The sequence below is a fragment of the Apium graveolens genome, chromosome 2 (assembly GCF_009905375.1).
Source record: "Apium graveolens cultivar Ventura chromosome 2, ASM990537v1, whole genome shotgun sequence".
In the NCBI taxonomy this organism is placed as follows: Eukaryota; Viridiplantae; Streptophyta; class Magnoliopsida; order Apiales; family Apiaceae; genus Apium; species Apium graveolens.
In genome coordinates, this window is record NC_133648.1 from 150920519 (window position 1) to 150938043 (window position 17525).

Here is a 17525-nt window from a genome sequence, read left to right on the forward strand (position 1 = left end):
ATAGTCTTTATAAAAATAATTGAAGTAGAAGTATTAAAACTTATACTTGAAACGAGTATTAAATAACCAAAGATATACTTATATGAAAGTATTATCTTTATTTGAATAATCGAAAATAAGTTTGATTATTAACACCTTATTCTTTAATAAAATAAAGAATATATTAAGTAATAAGCGGAGTCATAATACCTCGAATGAATATTATAAATAATATTCATTAAATAAAATAAATGAGTCATACATCCTCAAATGAATATCCAATTAATAATCATTAAATAATATAAACTGAGTCATAACCCTCGAATGAATATTCAAATCATATTGAAATAATAAAATAAACTGAGTCATAACCCTCGAATGAATATTCAAAATAGTATTCAATTAATAAAATAAAAGGAGTCATAAGTCCTCCGATGAATATTCAAAATAATATTCAATTAATAAAATAAAAGGAGTCATAAGTCCTCCGATGAATATTCAAAATAATATTCAATAATAAAATAAAGCTAAAGTTATCGAATAAACCTTATTCGATTAATAGTTTGGAAAACTATAACCATATATATATATATATATAAATATATATATATATATATCCATATCCATATATACAAAATCTACTCGGGATCCTCGACTCCCGGTTTTAGAAAAATATTTTCACCTTTGGGTCCCTATACTAAGGGTATATGCAAATACCGCTTATCTCTAGCATAGGTATTATGCAACGAATAAGTATTTGAACCAACAGATATATAAATCAAGAATACAAACAGGCATGCATATATATACCATATCAGCATGCTTCAATATATCGCAACATTTGCTAATTAACCAACATGCATCTATCGCAAGATAATGCATATACATATATTCATCACAACAACAGTATAACGGGTAGAAAACTTGCCTGAGCGACTGGGGGTTACGAATGGCTCGGGACGAGTCTGGCAACCTATAAGCAACAAGTAAGTTGGAATTAAACCAAAGTCACTTGTAAATCTATACTCTAACCAACTCAGACTCTAACGCTCGTTTTGCGCTTACTGATTTGCTTAAGTCACCCGGGTACCCTCGGCTCCACCATTTTTAATAATTTAACCTTTACGAGTTTTAAGGTGATTCCTTCGCGAGTGTCTTATCAACTGCCTAACACACTCTACATAAATGTTTCATGCTCCGATTAGTCATTTAAGGGCCTTAACCAAGGTTTCAAAGTAAGGCGAGGGGTAAAGGTTCGTTCGCGAAACACCGTTACTTAAAATGGTCGTTTCTCCTAAACCGTGCATCGGAATCGAACGAACTACATATCAAAACGAAGCTTGAAACATGAACTATCCAATCATGGCAATGGTCAGTTCATGGTAGTTAGTGTTCGGGTGCAAAAGTCATGCACAAAACAGTTTAAGGAAAATTGGGCATTACGACGGCTATACCTTAGCGATTCCCAAATTTTACCAAATCAATTCAATATCAAATCACCACCAATCAACACCAAACCAACCACAACAATCCAAACATCAACCACAAACAAACCAACCTACCACTCCACCATTTTCTAAGTCAAAACATCCATGGATCATAATTCTAATACCAAGTATGATAACGGCTCAATAATTAACTACAATAACTTACATACATAACTAAACATGCTTAATCTCTCATTCACTAATTCAACCATTAAAACCTCCATTTACAATCCAAGCTCATACAAACTTATAACTTAAATCAAAGGGGAAAGCTTGGTTATACCTTCTTGGAGCTTCTTAATATCATCAAAGAGCCTTGAAATTCCTAAGAGAGCCCTGATCTAAGCTTAAACAACCTTGAACTTCCAAAAGAAATCAAGAAATCAAAGTTAGTTCTTGAAAGTTACTATTCATTACTATTCATCATCATCTTTGATGAATTAATTAGCTAAGAAAGACATGATTTTTGAAGCTCAAACTTCTAGGATAACTAAGTTATAATATCAAGAAGCCATGGGAATTACCTTGAGAATTATGAATGAGCCAAGCTTGGACTTTGAATTTCTAAACCTCCATTTTTCATGAAAAAGTCGAAGCTACAAGGTGGGGAGAGAAGAAATGAGTTGCTTGGTTGATTACTTGGTTAAAAAATGTGATTAGAATACTTGGTGGAGGTTTAATCTTGGATAAATATCTTGACTAATGCTTGCATCACCATGTTTACCTCACCATCTAGCCACTTGTCTAATTCTTATGGATTGATGATGTCATCTATTTTCTACTCCACTTGATTAATCTCCCTTGCTTCTCTTACAAGCTTGTTTCTTGACCGTTTATTTATTTTACGGTTCGCTTAACTTTTGTTCTCGTTTATCGTTTGAGGGATCATACCCGGGATCTTATTACTTGGGTTCCCTTAACCTTTCTCAATACATCATATTCCTTTTATGATCCTCTCTTATAATCCTTGAATTTAAATCCTTTTAATCATGTTACCTTATACTCAATTCTTTCGGTATCTGGTGGATTTTCGGGAAAAATTAAAGTGTTCGGATTTGGATTCTGACAATCTTTACATACACTTATATACCACATAGAGTACTAATAATATCTCAGAAGATCAATAAAAGAACCCCTACATAGTGTGGTATGAAAAGTTTTCTCATTCAGCAAAAACACTATTCATAAGGGTTTCAAAAATTTCCAAAAATTGGGGTTATTACATGGATGATATCATTTTTGGTTCTACTAATGAGAAGTTGTGTCAAAGATTCTCCAAGCTTATGCAAAGTGAATATGAAATGAGTATGATGGGGGAACTGAGTTACTTCCTTGGACTTCAAGTCAACCAAAGAAGTGATGGTATCTTCATCAGCCAAACTAAATATGTCAAGGATCTATTAAAAAAGTTTGGAATGGTTGATTGTTCACCTGCATCTACACCTATGTCTACTGCAACAAAGTTGGATGAAGATAAAAAGGGCAAGAGTGTAGTTATCTCAAGCTACAGAGGGATGATTGGATCATTGCTTTACTTAACAGCAAGTAGGCCAGACATCATGTTTGTAACATGTCTATGTGCAAGATTTCAAGCCAATCCAAAAGAATCACATTTGATGGCTGTAAAGAGGATTTTTAGATACTTGAAGGGGACTCCAAAATTGGGATTATGGTATCCTAAGGGAACTGTTTTTGAAGCTGTTGGTTACACAGATGCAGATTTTGCTGGATGCAGGGTTGACAGAAAGAGTACCAGTGGAAGCTGTCAATTTCTTGGACAAAGACTTGTATCCTTGTACAACAAGAAATAACAATATGTATCAACGTGTACTGCTAAAGCTGAATATATAGCTGCAAGAAGTTGTTGTGCTCAGGTGCCTTGGATTAGAAATCAGCTAATGGATTATGGCCTAGTGTTACACAAAATTCCTATCATGTGTGACAATACTAGTGCTATATCTATAGTAGCTAATCCAGTTAATCATTCTAGGACAAAGCATATTGATGTGAGGTACCACTTTATTAGAGAACATGCTACTAATGGTACCATTGAGCTCATTTTTGTAGCAACAAAAAAATAACTAGCTGACATTTTTACTAAACCTTTGAATGAAGCAACTTTCACTAGACTTGTAAGTGAAATTGGAATGCTTAATTCTTCATCCTAAGGCAAGAACTCAGCTAATGTTTTGCAGCAGATTAATCTCCAGTCAATCAAAATTAATTTGATTAAATTGGAAATTAACTGAAATATGAATTATATATATTTCAGAAATCTCTGCATATTTGTTTTTCAAATTCGAAATTAACTTGGAATTTTTTTTTTAATTCTAAGTAAACTGCTCAGTTGTTAATTTACATTATTAATATGTAAAATTAACACAAAACAGAATTACAATAACCAAAAGTATATAGAGAACTGAGTTCTCAATAAGTATAAATTGACTTCTCGACAAGTCATTTTAGGACTTCTCGAGTGAGTCCTCAATAAGTCAATTTACTGACTTCTCAAGTGACTTCTCGATAGGCTTAAAATGACATATCGATAAGTCCTTGTAGAGTTCTCTAGTATTGTTCTTTCACAGGGTTCTCTACAAGTACAATCTTTTGACTTATCAATAACTTAAAACTGAGATAATTTAAATTGATAAATTATTTTGGTAAAATACTTTTGGAAAATTTATTCTAATTTTATTTTGAATTTATTCAAATAAAAGTTAGAATTAGTTCAGTCCACTTTTTGGACAAATTGGGTATTTATTTGACATTTCGATAAGTCAAGTTTGAGTTCTCTAAAAGAGTATTTTATAATGACTTCTCGATATGTACTTTATTTTTCAAAATGACTTCTCGATAGACAAACTCCTAATATCTATTTTTGAGTTCTCGACAAGTCATCTACTTTTACTATAAATACCCAGACTTCTCGAATATTTTAACTTGGAATTTCTCGAAATTTTAAGCAAACTGAATATTTATTAATTTATATTCTAACTATATGAAGTTAATAAATAACAGATCAAAAGAAGCAAAAAGTATGAAAAACTGAAATAATTTAATTCATAAATTATGTTCAGCAAAATACTTTTGACATACCTTGTCTATAATTACTCTGACTTATTGACACATTTTCGTGTTTATGTGCTATTTTTTTTAATGTGGAATATGTTAATCTAATGTAAGTAGACTAGTACATTATATCTAATGTTTTGATAAAGTTGATAATGGTTAAATTTATTTGACTGTATGCTGATAGGAGGAGTTATCTTTTGTGTAGGGAGTACTTGTTTATTTGCATGGGGGAATAGTTATCCTAAATAGTGAACTAAGATTCTTGAGTACTTGCATGGGGAATAGTAACTAGTCTTTTCTAACTGTGAAGTATGCTTATATAATTATTACTCTTATTATCCGGGCAACTCAAGAGTCTCTTGGTTTCTATCTTTACTTCCTCTATAAATTAAAACGCTTCACTCTTTATCATTCATCACTACTCTTATTCTCAACAAATATCTAATTTCAAAACTCACCTCATGTTCATCTCTCTCTCTCTCAAATGGATGCCCCAGTCTTCTACAAACTTATTAATGGAGTTTATCAGCCTGTCCATCATCTGGCTGAAGACCAAATTTACTTTGATCCTTTCGGACTTCGTGTCCGTCTCAGGGGGGTTGTTTGCAGCCCCTTTGATATTCCACGAGAGATCTTTGACGAACTCTCGTGGGATGATCAACTCAGCATTCTTTTCTTTAAGATGGAAGTCTCTCTAGAGCTGAAAAGACGTGCAAGGGTAGCTGAGCAGCAACGCCTTCCTGCTCTGGAGTTTCTGGAGAGGATCATCTCTCTTGCACACTCCATGTCCAGAGCTTACCAGCGCAGGGCAGGGAGGTTGGAGGCCGAGAAGAAGAAGCCCAAAATTAGAGTAGTTAGGATTATGATTTACTTGATGTAATCTGAATCTTAATGTACTTTGTGTTTAATAGTAATGAAATTTCTCTTTTTCTTTATCAATTTATTTTTGTTGCTTGATTGTTTGTCATGATTGCCTTTTGTTCACAAATTAATTAATTACTAGTTTTCTTGTCATAATTCTTGCAACTGTATGTCTCAATGCTTATGCCTAATCAAAACTCCAGATATATTCAATGCATTACAGGTTCAACACAATTCACTCAGACAACAACAGGGAATTCAAATTTTCAATCAACAGGTATTTGTGTTAAAATATAGCTAAAACATCTATAAACCAAACTGCAGTTCTCCCAAATACAGCAACACAAACACAAACTCAAACACAATCCCCTCAGGTGACTATCAAAAGAAACATGTTTTACAAAAGGACAACAATTTCATAATGTTCTTCAGATTGTTTTGTTGTTTGAGAAGAGAAACCACCACAAACATGGAAAATTTATCAGTTTTTACTGAATATCCCATGAGTATTCCTAATGCACCTTCATGTGCAAAACAGTCTTCACAGACTGAAAGGTTTGAGGGTAGTACTCCTGAGGGGGAGCTATCTAAATCCTTTCCAATTCAATTGGAGGTTCCTAAAAAGGGAACAACTCCCCTCATAACTCTAGCACAAGCTGCCTTAGCAGTCAAAACTAGAAGTACAATTGCCTATGACAATGTCATGAGAAGGGCAAGTATAGCACATTTATGTGTCAGTGTGTTGCAAGACACACAAGGGTTTGAGGTTGGTGTACATGATAGTAACCTAGTCAAATCCCCTCCAATTCAGTTAGAGGTTCCCACTACAAGTGAGGAACAACACACTCTCAAAACCACAGAGCAATCTGTGAGTCAAACTGTGACCCTAGTCACAGGTGCTCTTAATGATTCACTCACCTCACAACTTCAAGCTAATATTTTCTTTTCTGATGAATTGAGTATGATTAGACCTATATGGATTACCCCTAATCATATGAACACAAACAACTCTTCTCAGCCACCTCTTATTTCTGTAAGTCAAACACAACTGAGCCTTTCATGTGAGAATAAGAGAAAAGATTGAGAGAAAAATAGAGAATAAGAGAGGAAGGATCCTTCCTGGAAAAAGGAGAGGTAGATGATTGTATGGATTTAGTAATCCTTGTGAGGGAACTCTGACTCTCAAAAGTCATGAGACTAGTGCAGTGAGAAGTAGTGAGACTACTTATTCAAAAGAATAGAGATTTTAGTTTTTTTTCTGACAGACTTTTTCTGCAGATCTAAGTGAAACCTCTATTCTATTTGATAAACTCATCACCACAAATCTCACTGAAGCTTGAAGCTGCAGACAGTGTTCTAAATGGACAATGACAATAGCTTGAACAATGTGCATCTAGCTGGATCTTTCTACCTGGAGATAATGTCAAAAAGGGGGAGAATATATCTAAATGCCTGCCAAAACAGCTGATGGATGTTGCCAGATAATAAAATATTCTATTCTTCATAGGGGGAGAGAAGAATAATTCTAAATGTAACTCAACAAAAGAAGACTAGGTGGGAAGATTGGTTTCTGCATTTAGTTAAAGTTTTGACATCATCAATCAGATATTGTGCATAATTTCATAATGAACAAGTTGGGGGAGATTGTAATATATAATTGATGATGTCAAAGATTACTGAAGATAACAATGTCATTAGCATCTCTGATCAAAGTATGAAGCAAGTCAAATGGACATCTAATCTGAGTAGAAGATTAATGAACAGTTATTTTCAGTAATCAGTTAAGCTTGGGGTCAACCCTGAGTAAGTTGTATTGTTATCTAAATTTGTATTTTGTACTTGTAACACTTAAAGTCTGTTAAAATGCAAAAGAAAATACTGGAGTCTTTTTCCCAAAATAGTATCAAGCCTAAGGATTCTATCTGGAAGAAGATCAAGAAGATCATGCCTCAGAAGAATTTTGAAGAAGCTTGGAGTTGAATAAATCTGTTTAGAGAAAAATACTCTAAGTCAAAATCTCTACAAATCACAGATTTAATGTTATAGAGAATTCATTCGAGAACTCCAGAATGGCTTATCGAGAAGTCAATCAAGTTGCAGAGAGTACCGACGGATGAGGCACATCCATCGAAATAGTAGTTTGGCTAGCCGACGGATGACTGCTATTAGGCACATCCGTCGGGATACAATCACTACTCGACGGATGAGCAATATCCACCGGGATAAAAGAAATGAATGAATTCAGAGTAGAGAAGTCAGGAAAGCTACTAGAGAACTCAGGAAGATATCGACAAGCAAAATTGAAGAAATGAAGATTTTAGATATCGACAAGTCATTCCTTCACTAGAATACTTAGAGTTATCGACAAGTCTACATTCAGTAGAGAACTCTGAGTTATCGATAAGTCAAAGTAAAGATGTGAAGACTAGAGATCTCGACAAGCTGAAGACCTCTACAAGCCAAACTTAATATAGAGTGCAAAAGATCTCGATAAGCCTATGTACTTATTGAGATGTCAAGTGTTCTATTAATTTAAAATGGGGATCTCGAGGTACAGTCTCAAAGTACATAATTACAGATCAGTTCAATATCCAAGATAAACAATCAACAAACAATCCAACAGCTGGATTGACAAGTCAATAAATAGCAGCTTGAAGAGTGTGCAAGATCAATGACAAAGATTAACTGACATAGGAAGATTAAAGTGAACACGGGATGCTAAAGATATGTTAAGCCAGAAATGGAAGATTTGCTTATCTATAAATAGAAATGATAAGTGACAGTTTAGAAAAGCTAATAGCATGTTTATTATCCACTGTGTAAACCAGCAGTTAACTGAGTTATAAAGTTAACACTGGTCCTTTAGTTAGGTGTAACAATTTAGATCAAAACTCTTGTATCACTCTCAAGAAGAAGATGATCTCTTTAACATCAAAGAGCTTAGAAATTTGGTAGCAAAACAGTCTTAATTTTTAATATAAAATTAAGTGAGTTTTGAAGATCTGTGTTCTTTATATTCTGGAAGTTTAGATTCTGCATGAACACTTTTCTATACAAGATTTAATTTACTGTTTTCAACCATTAACTTTAAAAAAAAAGCCTAAAATCAGAAAAAACACATTCACCTCCCCCCTCTGTGTGTGATTCATTACCTAACATAATGGATTTTAGCTTTTTCAATTAAACATTAATTACTTAATTAATTAAGTAATTAACACCATTAAATATAATGACTTTGAAAACCCTTTAATAAATACAATCAAAAATATGATAATTACCTAATTATCATAAAATGATGATCTACAAGTTTTGGTCAATTTTGGTTAAAGGTAGATTGGTCAAACGCTCGGTCAAAGTCTTGGTCAACACCCCAAAAATCTCACCCGAACAAAGTTTCTTGAAAAATTACGAAACTTTAACCATGTGTAGAAAATACCATTTAAGTGACAAATCCTAAGTTTCAAGATTTTATAGCAAGTGGAAGTATTTTATTTGGATTTAAATTGATTTAATTAAGGTTCGATTCTAAATAAATTATGAACGATCTTTTATTAAAGTAGATAGACTTTTTTTGGCTCAGTTTGGGCTATAATAAATACTTAGAATATATTTCCTTAAATTTAAAATATTTTGAGAGTGTGAGAAATATTTTTAAGTATTTAAAAGTATTTTTTATGATAAATAATATATTTGAGATACGAGAGAAAATTACTTTGAAAAATTTGAGGAGGGGGATAAAATGAGATATTAATATTCCTTTATGAAATATTAATTTCTAAGAGTGTAAAAATATATCTTTGGATTTATAAATATTTATGGAGTGAAAGATGTATATTTTATCCCTTTAAAAATATCTGTTTTTAAAATAAATTTAGCATGAGCCTTCTAAAGAATATTCAAGTTTTGATATTCCTTTTTCAAACTTGTTGCCTTGTTAATCAAGCAAGAGAGCCTAAGAAAGATCACATTCCAATAATTCTTTTACAATCTCATTGCTTTGGAGTATAGTCATTTAAAAGTATATATTTTGATTTTTAGCAAATTGGAATATCTCTTGTATTTATATCTAAAATATAAATATATTTTAGAAAACATTTTTGAAATATTTTGCTAGATATGGCTTTTCACTTTGATTATATCAATTAAATTCATGCCTATTTAGAGAGGATATGGGTGTTTTAAATTTTATGTTAAATTATGCAAATACTAAAATAAATAATTAGTCAAAGATGTCCTTTCAATGTTAAATAAGTAACTACTATATTTAAATTAAAGTTATTAACTAACTATATGTTAGGTAATGAATAACACACATAGGGGGTGAATGCATTTTAGTGTTTTTCTGCTTCTCTTGATTTGTTTATGGTGGTGAACAAAGTAAATTAAACCTTGTAGTGAAATGTGTTAAAACTGAAATTAAACAAGTAATAGTAAAGAACAAAGATCTTTCAAAACTCACTTAATTTTAAATTAAAATTAAGAATGTTTTGCTAAAAAATTTCTAGGCTTTTTGTTGATAAAGAGCTTAGCTTCTTCCTTGAGAGAATACAAGATTTTTCTGATCTAAATTGTTACAACTTATAAAGCATCTAATGTTTACTTTATAGAACAGTAAATACTGGTTATTACACAGCATGCAATAGCATGTACTAACCCCTATTTTTTGATAATCAAATCTTTCTATTTCTAGCTTAGTGTATCTTTGCTAATCTTGCATGCATGTGATGTTACTCTGTTAGTTAATCTTGGCCTTTGATCTTGTACTCTTCAAGCTGCTTTTTGTAGACTTGTCAATCCAACTGATTAGATCGTTTGTTGATTGTTAATCTTAGATATTGAACTCGTCTGCACTTTGTACTTTGAGTTTTACCTCGAGATCTTCAGTTTGATATATAATGAACTTGACATCTCGATAAGTATAATGACTTATCGAGATCTCTCCTTACTCTATGGTTGTTTTGACTTGTAGAAGTCTATGAGTTCTCTATAAGAGAATTTAGCTTGTCGAGATCTCTCATCTTCATGTCCTCACTTTGGCTTATCGATATCTCTGAGTTCTCTAGTGGCAAATAGACTTATCGATATCTCAGAGATCTCTAGTGATATTTTGACTTGTCGATATCTCAGAGATCTCTAGTGATATTTTGACTTGTCGATATCTCAGAGATCTCTAGTGATATTTTGACTTATCGATATCTCTAGAGTTCTCTAGTGAAGAAATGAATTGTCGATATCTCCAATCTTCATGTCTTCAATTTGGCTTATCGATATCTCTGAGTTCTCTAGTGGCAAGTAGACTTATCGATATCTCAAAGATCTCTAGTGATATTTTGACTTGTCGATATCTCAGAGATCTCTAGTGATATTTTGACTTGTCGATATCTCAGAGATCTCTAGTGATATTTTGACTTATCGATATCTCTAGAGTTCTCTAGTGAAGAAATGAATTGTCGATATCTCCAAATCTTCATGCCTTCAATTTGGCTTATCGATATCTCTGAGTTCTCTAGTAGCTTTCCTGACTTCTCTATAAGTCATTCTGGAGTTCTCGAATGACTTCTCTATAACACAAAATTTGTGAGTTGTAGAGATCTTGACTTAGAATATTTTTCCTAAAACAGATTTATTCAACTCCAAGATTCTTCATAATTTTTCTGAGGAACGATCTTCTTGATCTTCTTCCAGATATAATTCTTAGGCTTGATATTGTTTATAGAAAAAGACTCCAGTCTGCTCTATTTACATTTTTATAGACTTAAGTGTAACAATACAAAATGCAAACTTAGATTATAATACAAATTACTTAGGATTGTCAATTTGAGTTAGTCTTATTATTGTACAGGCATGTCTTGCACAACAATCTCCCCCAATTTGTGAGAAGATTGCTTATCACAAATTCATTCATGTTAACAAGACTAACCCCAAATTTTAATGGGAAATATGATTAATACATAAAAATTGACACAATTACAACATTTATACATTAGGAGATTTCTTGAGTTTAAATAGTTACAACATTTAGGTAAAGATAGTTTTTGCTTCTGTTTCTTCTCTAATGAGATCCCTTAAGTAAACAAGAATTTTAAGTTCTTCTATGATTGGTGTCTCACATAGAGCTTCAACAAGTTTTAGTCTGTCTATTTTTGGATAACCATTTAGCAAATCAATCCTAATTATTGTGAATTTGTCGGCTTTGATGTTTAAAAAATTTTCATCTTTAGAAATTCCGCTCATTCCTTTGGCCTTGAGTTCTTCTGATCTTTTGATGTACATTTTAATGTCCTCATTGTATTTCCTTATCCTCTCCTCAGATTCAGCTTTATTCCTTGCTCTTCTTTCCTCCCTTTCAATCAACCATTCAGCTAAAACAAATCTCCATGCTCTTGTAGCAGTATCCTTATCCTTAAGTAAACTTATCACTCTTTTAATTTATGTAGGAGAGAGTGTGTCCATTAAGGTATAGCCTAGAAATGTGAAGGATCCATCTTCATAGTAGATTCTTACTTCCCTTAGAGTTATAACCCAGTCTCTAACTATTTCACCTGCTAGTTGTTGAAAATAATCTTCATCTGAGATGCACCAGTTTAAAGGTAGAAAATCATTTTGCTTGAAACAATTTCAGATGGCCCTTTCAGTGACTTCCACTATTTCAATAGGCTTAGCTTTCTTAGGTTTCCTCCCAACAGACTTGTAGTTAATTTTGAGTGATGGCTTTACATAGGGTAGTTTTGAGATTTTCTTGAGAAATATTTGGCTTGAGGTGATTGGTATTTTTAGAAAGGTGTTTGCAGTTTGTTTGTATAGGAATTTAGGGTTATAGGTTTGAGGTGGTTTGATGATTGAGTTTGTTGGCATTGAAGGTTGAGCTAGATTTATTTGGATTTTTAGGGTTTGTTGTGGTTGTGATCCATCTTCCTTCTTCTTCCTTCTCCTCTCATCCCCTTTCTTCTTCTCATCATCCTTTTTGTTCTCTTCCTTATTCTTATCCTTGCTTCAATTTGCCTTAGAAGATTGACTTGAATTTGAGCCAGAAGGTTTTTGATCACCTTTCTTCTGCTCATCATCATCCAAGTTGTCCTTATTGATTTGAGTTTTAGGCAAATTGACTTCGGGATTTCTCAGATATCTCCCCAACAGCTTAATCATTTCTTCATCTTCAACAGTCTTATTTATCTTTACTTTCAAATCAGTCGCCAGAACCATGATAAGCTTTTTATTGGCCATGACACATTACTTAGGGATTTGGAAGTGTTTGCAATATTTGGTGATAGCACAGATGTATGCTACTCCCTTGCTAGGCTGTAGATAAGCTTCTGGAAAAGCAGCCACTTGAGCATTCTTCAATTCATTTAGCAAGAGAGTGTCTTCATGAATCACTCTTTGGACTTTATTTATGAGAATTTCCAGCTCAGATGCCCTTCTAGAGATAAGATAGTTAAGGGACACCTGCATTCACCTGTCTACCCCTGAGTCATTTATGTTGACCACAATCCTTCTTTCTTGAGAATTATCCCTTGTTACTAAGATTACTCTTATTGAGTTTATTGTCATGTCCAAAGCTTTCTTGTAAGAGAAGAAATTGTCATTGAGAGAAGCCCTGAGAGCCTTAAGCAATTCATCAAATTTCATGCTTAGACTAGGTCCCTCAGCTGCTCTAATAAGCCTCTCCATTCCAATATCAACTTCTTGATTTTTGCTCTGTTCAACAGCTTGGACACTTTTAGTAGATGATCTTAATAGCCTGCCCTCTATCTCCCCCTTAGTCTTGTTGGCAGGCATGAGAAGGGGAGTAGGAATTTCAGGCCTCACAGCTTCAGGAAGTGCAGGCAATGGTAAGTTGAGCTTGCCCATGATGGCTCCCAAAGCAATAGAATTTTGAATTTGGAGGGTGGGAGTCCACCAAGGCTTTAATGTCAGCCGGTTGACTCTGCACCAGTGTGGTGAGAGCATGCACTTGAGCTATGAGCTGGTCATTTGATGTTTGCAGAGTGGAGACTTGACCTTAAAGTGCTTGAATTTAAAGATTGGTAGATGTTGAAGCAGGCTGATGAGAACTTGTAGATGTTGAGGAGCCAAAGGTTGCTTCCACAGCTTGTTTGATGCCATCCATAAACAACGCAGAATGCTCATATCTGGTCTGGTGAAGCTGGTCCAGCTTGATCTTTGTATCATTTGAATTTGTGATTTACTGTTGGACTACTTCATGAAGAGCAATGAAAGATTGTCTGAGATTTTTGACATCTTTTTCAATAGAAGCCAGATCCATCCTTGCCATTTGATCAGCAAAATGTTTGAACTTTGAAGTGATCTTGACTTGTGATGGTATGATCTCATACATCTTCTCTTTCACTAGTTTCCTGATTTTGTCTTCATGACCAACCAGCTTGAGTTCTAATGCTTTTCCAAAGAGATGGAAAGTTTTGAATTGATCCTCGAAAATTTCATTAATTGCATCATAAACTTTATCAGGAGTCAGTGCTTTAGAATTGCTACCTAGAATAGTCAAATAATCTTCCCTGAACTTAGCTAAAATACCCTCCATCTCCAGATTGTTGTCCTTGTTCAGCCATGCATCACAGTTGCCATCCTATTCAGCCTCATTAACAATTTTGTCTTGTTTCTCTTAGATATCTGTTTGATAGGAGAGCAAAATGGCTTGATAGTCCTGGTTAGACATATCTGAGGTCAGCAACTATTGAGAGGTTTGTGCAAGTCCTGCAAACTGTTCCACCCTAAAATTTTCAAGATTTGATTGAGGTGTAACTTGATGTAGCCAGTTGGAGATGAGGTGTGATTGTTGAGATTGAGATGTTAAGGGTTGTGGAGTTGAATCAGAACCACCTGTGATAGAAGTCACAGTTTGACTAACAGTAGGTACTGTGGTTATGATAAGTTGTTGTTCCACACTAGTTGTGGGAACCTCCAATTGAATTGGATAGGATTTGACTGGGTTACTGTCATGTGCACCAGTCTCAAACCCTTGTGTATCTTACACCACATTGTCACCTAAATGTGCTATTTTTGCCTCCTCTATGACAGGATCATTGGCAATTGTACTCCCAGCTTCAATTGTCAAGGAAATCTCAGCCAGGATTTTGAGGGGAGTTGATCCTGGAATGTGAACCTCCAATTGAATTGGAGAGGATTTAGATAGCTCCCCTTCAGTAGTACTACCCTCAAACCTAACATCCTGTGAAGGCTGATTTGCACATGAAGGTGCATTTGTAATATCCAAGGGGTCTACAGTAAAAACTGATAAATCCCCCATGGTTTTGATGGTGTCATCAAGGTCTACCCCAGCTAGTAGCCTCTCACCATCTGATTGTAGTGTTTGGGTGGTGAGCAAGGTTTCTTGAACCAAGTCACTTGAATGAGCTTGCACTTGAGAATGGATTCAAGTGTCGTATGTGAAGAAGAAATTTGTGAAATTAAGAGTTGTTGTTCAGTAGTGAGTATTGACAGCCCCTCTGAATGGATGAGGGAGCTTCAAAAGATGTGCTTTCACTGTGTGTGCTATCCTTATTTCTTCTACCATACACTTGAATTTAATTAAGTGTTGGATGTGCAGACTCTTTACAAAATTCATTGGGGAGAATACTCTTTTCAATATGTTAGGTCCACTAGGTTAATACAGAGGGGGGTGAATGTATTATCGTTCCTTTTTCAAATAAATTCACAGCGGATAAAGATACTATGAAAAACAAACACAAACACAAGAGCTTCGGGGGATTGATCTTATATTATTAAGAAAAATCTCCGAGTGGGTTGCTTACAAACTTTGTTACAAACGTAAACAAAGCAACAATAACTCTACACACTACAAAAGATAACTTATCAAATGTGTGTATCACTATCATTCTAAAAAGTAATATAACCTATCGGATACAAGCTATCAATACAAGGCTTTAATGCTTTTCAGTGTTCTTATGTAAGACTAGAATTCTGTATAAAATTCAGCAGCACTTCACTTCACAAATTGATGATTTGATAGAATGAATCTCCAAAGGGCAAGAGCAACACTACTGTTTCTAATTGTGATTGATTTTTCAATTCACTGTTGAACTGATATATATAGGTAGGTGAATAGACTGGGAGACGTGGCAAGCTCTCATCCAAGTATTAAATCAATCAGGGTGCAGTAGTCGAATCCACAAGTTGAATTAAAGTTGCCTTGATTTTCAGTAGTCGAATTGGAGTTCAAGAGAGGAAATGACCTTGATTTATAATCTAACACCTCAGAAGTCGATTTGTACCTCAAGGAATTCGACTAGTGACTTTCTAGGCTTTCCACAAGTCGATTGAAATTTTGACTTTGATTAAAACACCAAATAGCCACTAGTCAATTTTTAGGATGCTAAAATTGACTAGTAGAATATGGTAGTCGATTTTTGCACTTCCCATGCCTTAATAACTTTTCTGCAATGCACTCCATTCGACTAGCATTTCCTAGAATCGACTTTTAGATGCATAAGTCAATTTCCAAGCTTGTAGAAGTCAAATTCTTGTTTCTTTGCCTTAGAAAAATCTTTACTTGCATTCCTTTCAACTTGATCTATGCAATCCCTGAGTCATACCACTTCATGTCTTCCTGTCTTCTGAGCTTCGTCTTCAATCTTCGAACAGTCTTCTTGAATACGAATCTCACTTGACAGTCTTTCGAATGATAGTACTTAGTTTCCTTTCACGGATCACTGACGCCTGGTGCAATGGTCTGGTTCACAGATGACTAGTTCTGCTCTCAGGCCTTCGTACTATAGACTATTGATAAGTGGCATTTTATACCACTTAGAACGTCTTAAAATGGCTTAAATTGGTGTCTTGAAATCAAGTATTTTGTGTATTTGATACGTTTTTCTAGTGTTTATGCATTTCAGGGTATTAGTTGCATTTCGGAGGAGGAATCATCAAGAATAAGCCTTGGCATGTGTTCACCATTGCGAGAGGAAAAGAACGGGCAGATTACGGCGAAGAAACGGAGCAAACCTGGAATTTTTCCAGTAGGGTCCTGCGCGCCCACGCAGCAATGCTGAGCGGCCGCGCAGCAGCCTTGCGCGCCCGCGCAGAAATGCTGAGTGGCCGCGCAGGGTCGGGGAAAAAGCTGAATTATTTTAGACTTCTACTTCTGTTTGGCTTCCAACTTCTATATAATCTGAGTTTTATGGGACTATTATATAAGTAGATTTGAGACGTTTTCATAGAGAATATGAAAGAGATTATGTTTTAGATTGTGTTTTGCGCAAGAAGCGAAGGAGATAAGGAAGAAGACCGATTTAGCACACCGCAACGAAGAGGAAGCATATATTCTTGTGATTCTTGTTTCGTTGTAACGTGGATGCTAGTTTTCTTGCTTTGACTTATTTACTCTTGTGACGTACTCTGTTTTAATATAATTAGTTTAGTTATTATTTTCTTGTGTCATTTATCATGATTTCATATGAACCCATGATGGCGATAAGTTCTATTATGGGCTAATCGTGATCATGGGGTTGCAACGGATTTATTATGAAATTCTTTAGTTAATTGTTTAATACTTTAGTGTGTGATGATTGCATGATATCTAGTATTGGTTGTACGTATTCGTCTTATGTGCGTCGCGAACATATAAGATAGGGTGTTAATCTCTTGTGAAGCGACGGTGGATCTTGAGATTTAGAACTTGCCATGCTAGCATAGGTTCATGTACGTTGTGCATGATTAGTGGGTAACTCTAACAGTTTTATTTGCCTTATGTAATCAAAAGGAATAACTTGTGCTTAAATCGTTGTGTTGTCAATTTCTGTAGACATATAGGAACTCAACATAATTGATGACTATTCAACTTCTATCTTAATTGTGGATGCTTGGTAGAATGGTATTAGTACAATGAAAGTTGGCTTTTATCAGTTTCGTGTTATTCGATTAATATCATCACTGTCACATGCTAAAGGTAATAACAATGGCTATAGAAGGAAGTAATAATGAAGTTGTGATCTCATAAGTGTTTTATTATTGATAAATTGAAGTGTTAGTTAAGTGGTTAATTAAGTAGTTAATTATAGTTAATATTTAATCAACAATTTTAAGTGTTATCTTAAAATTGAGAAGTAATCATACATTGGTGAGTGAGTTTAATTAGATAATAACTTA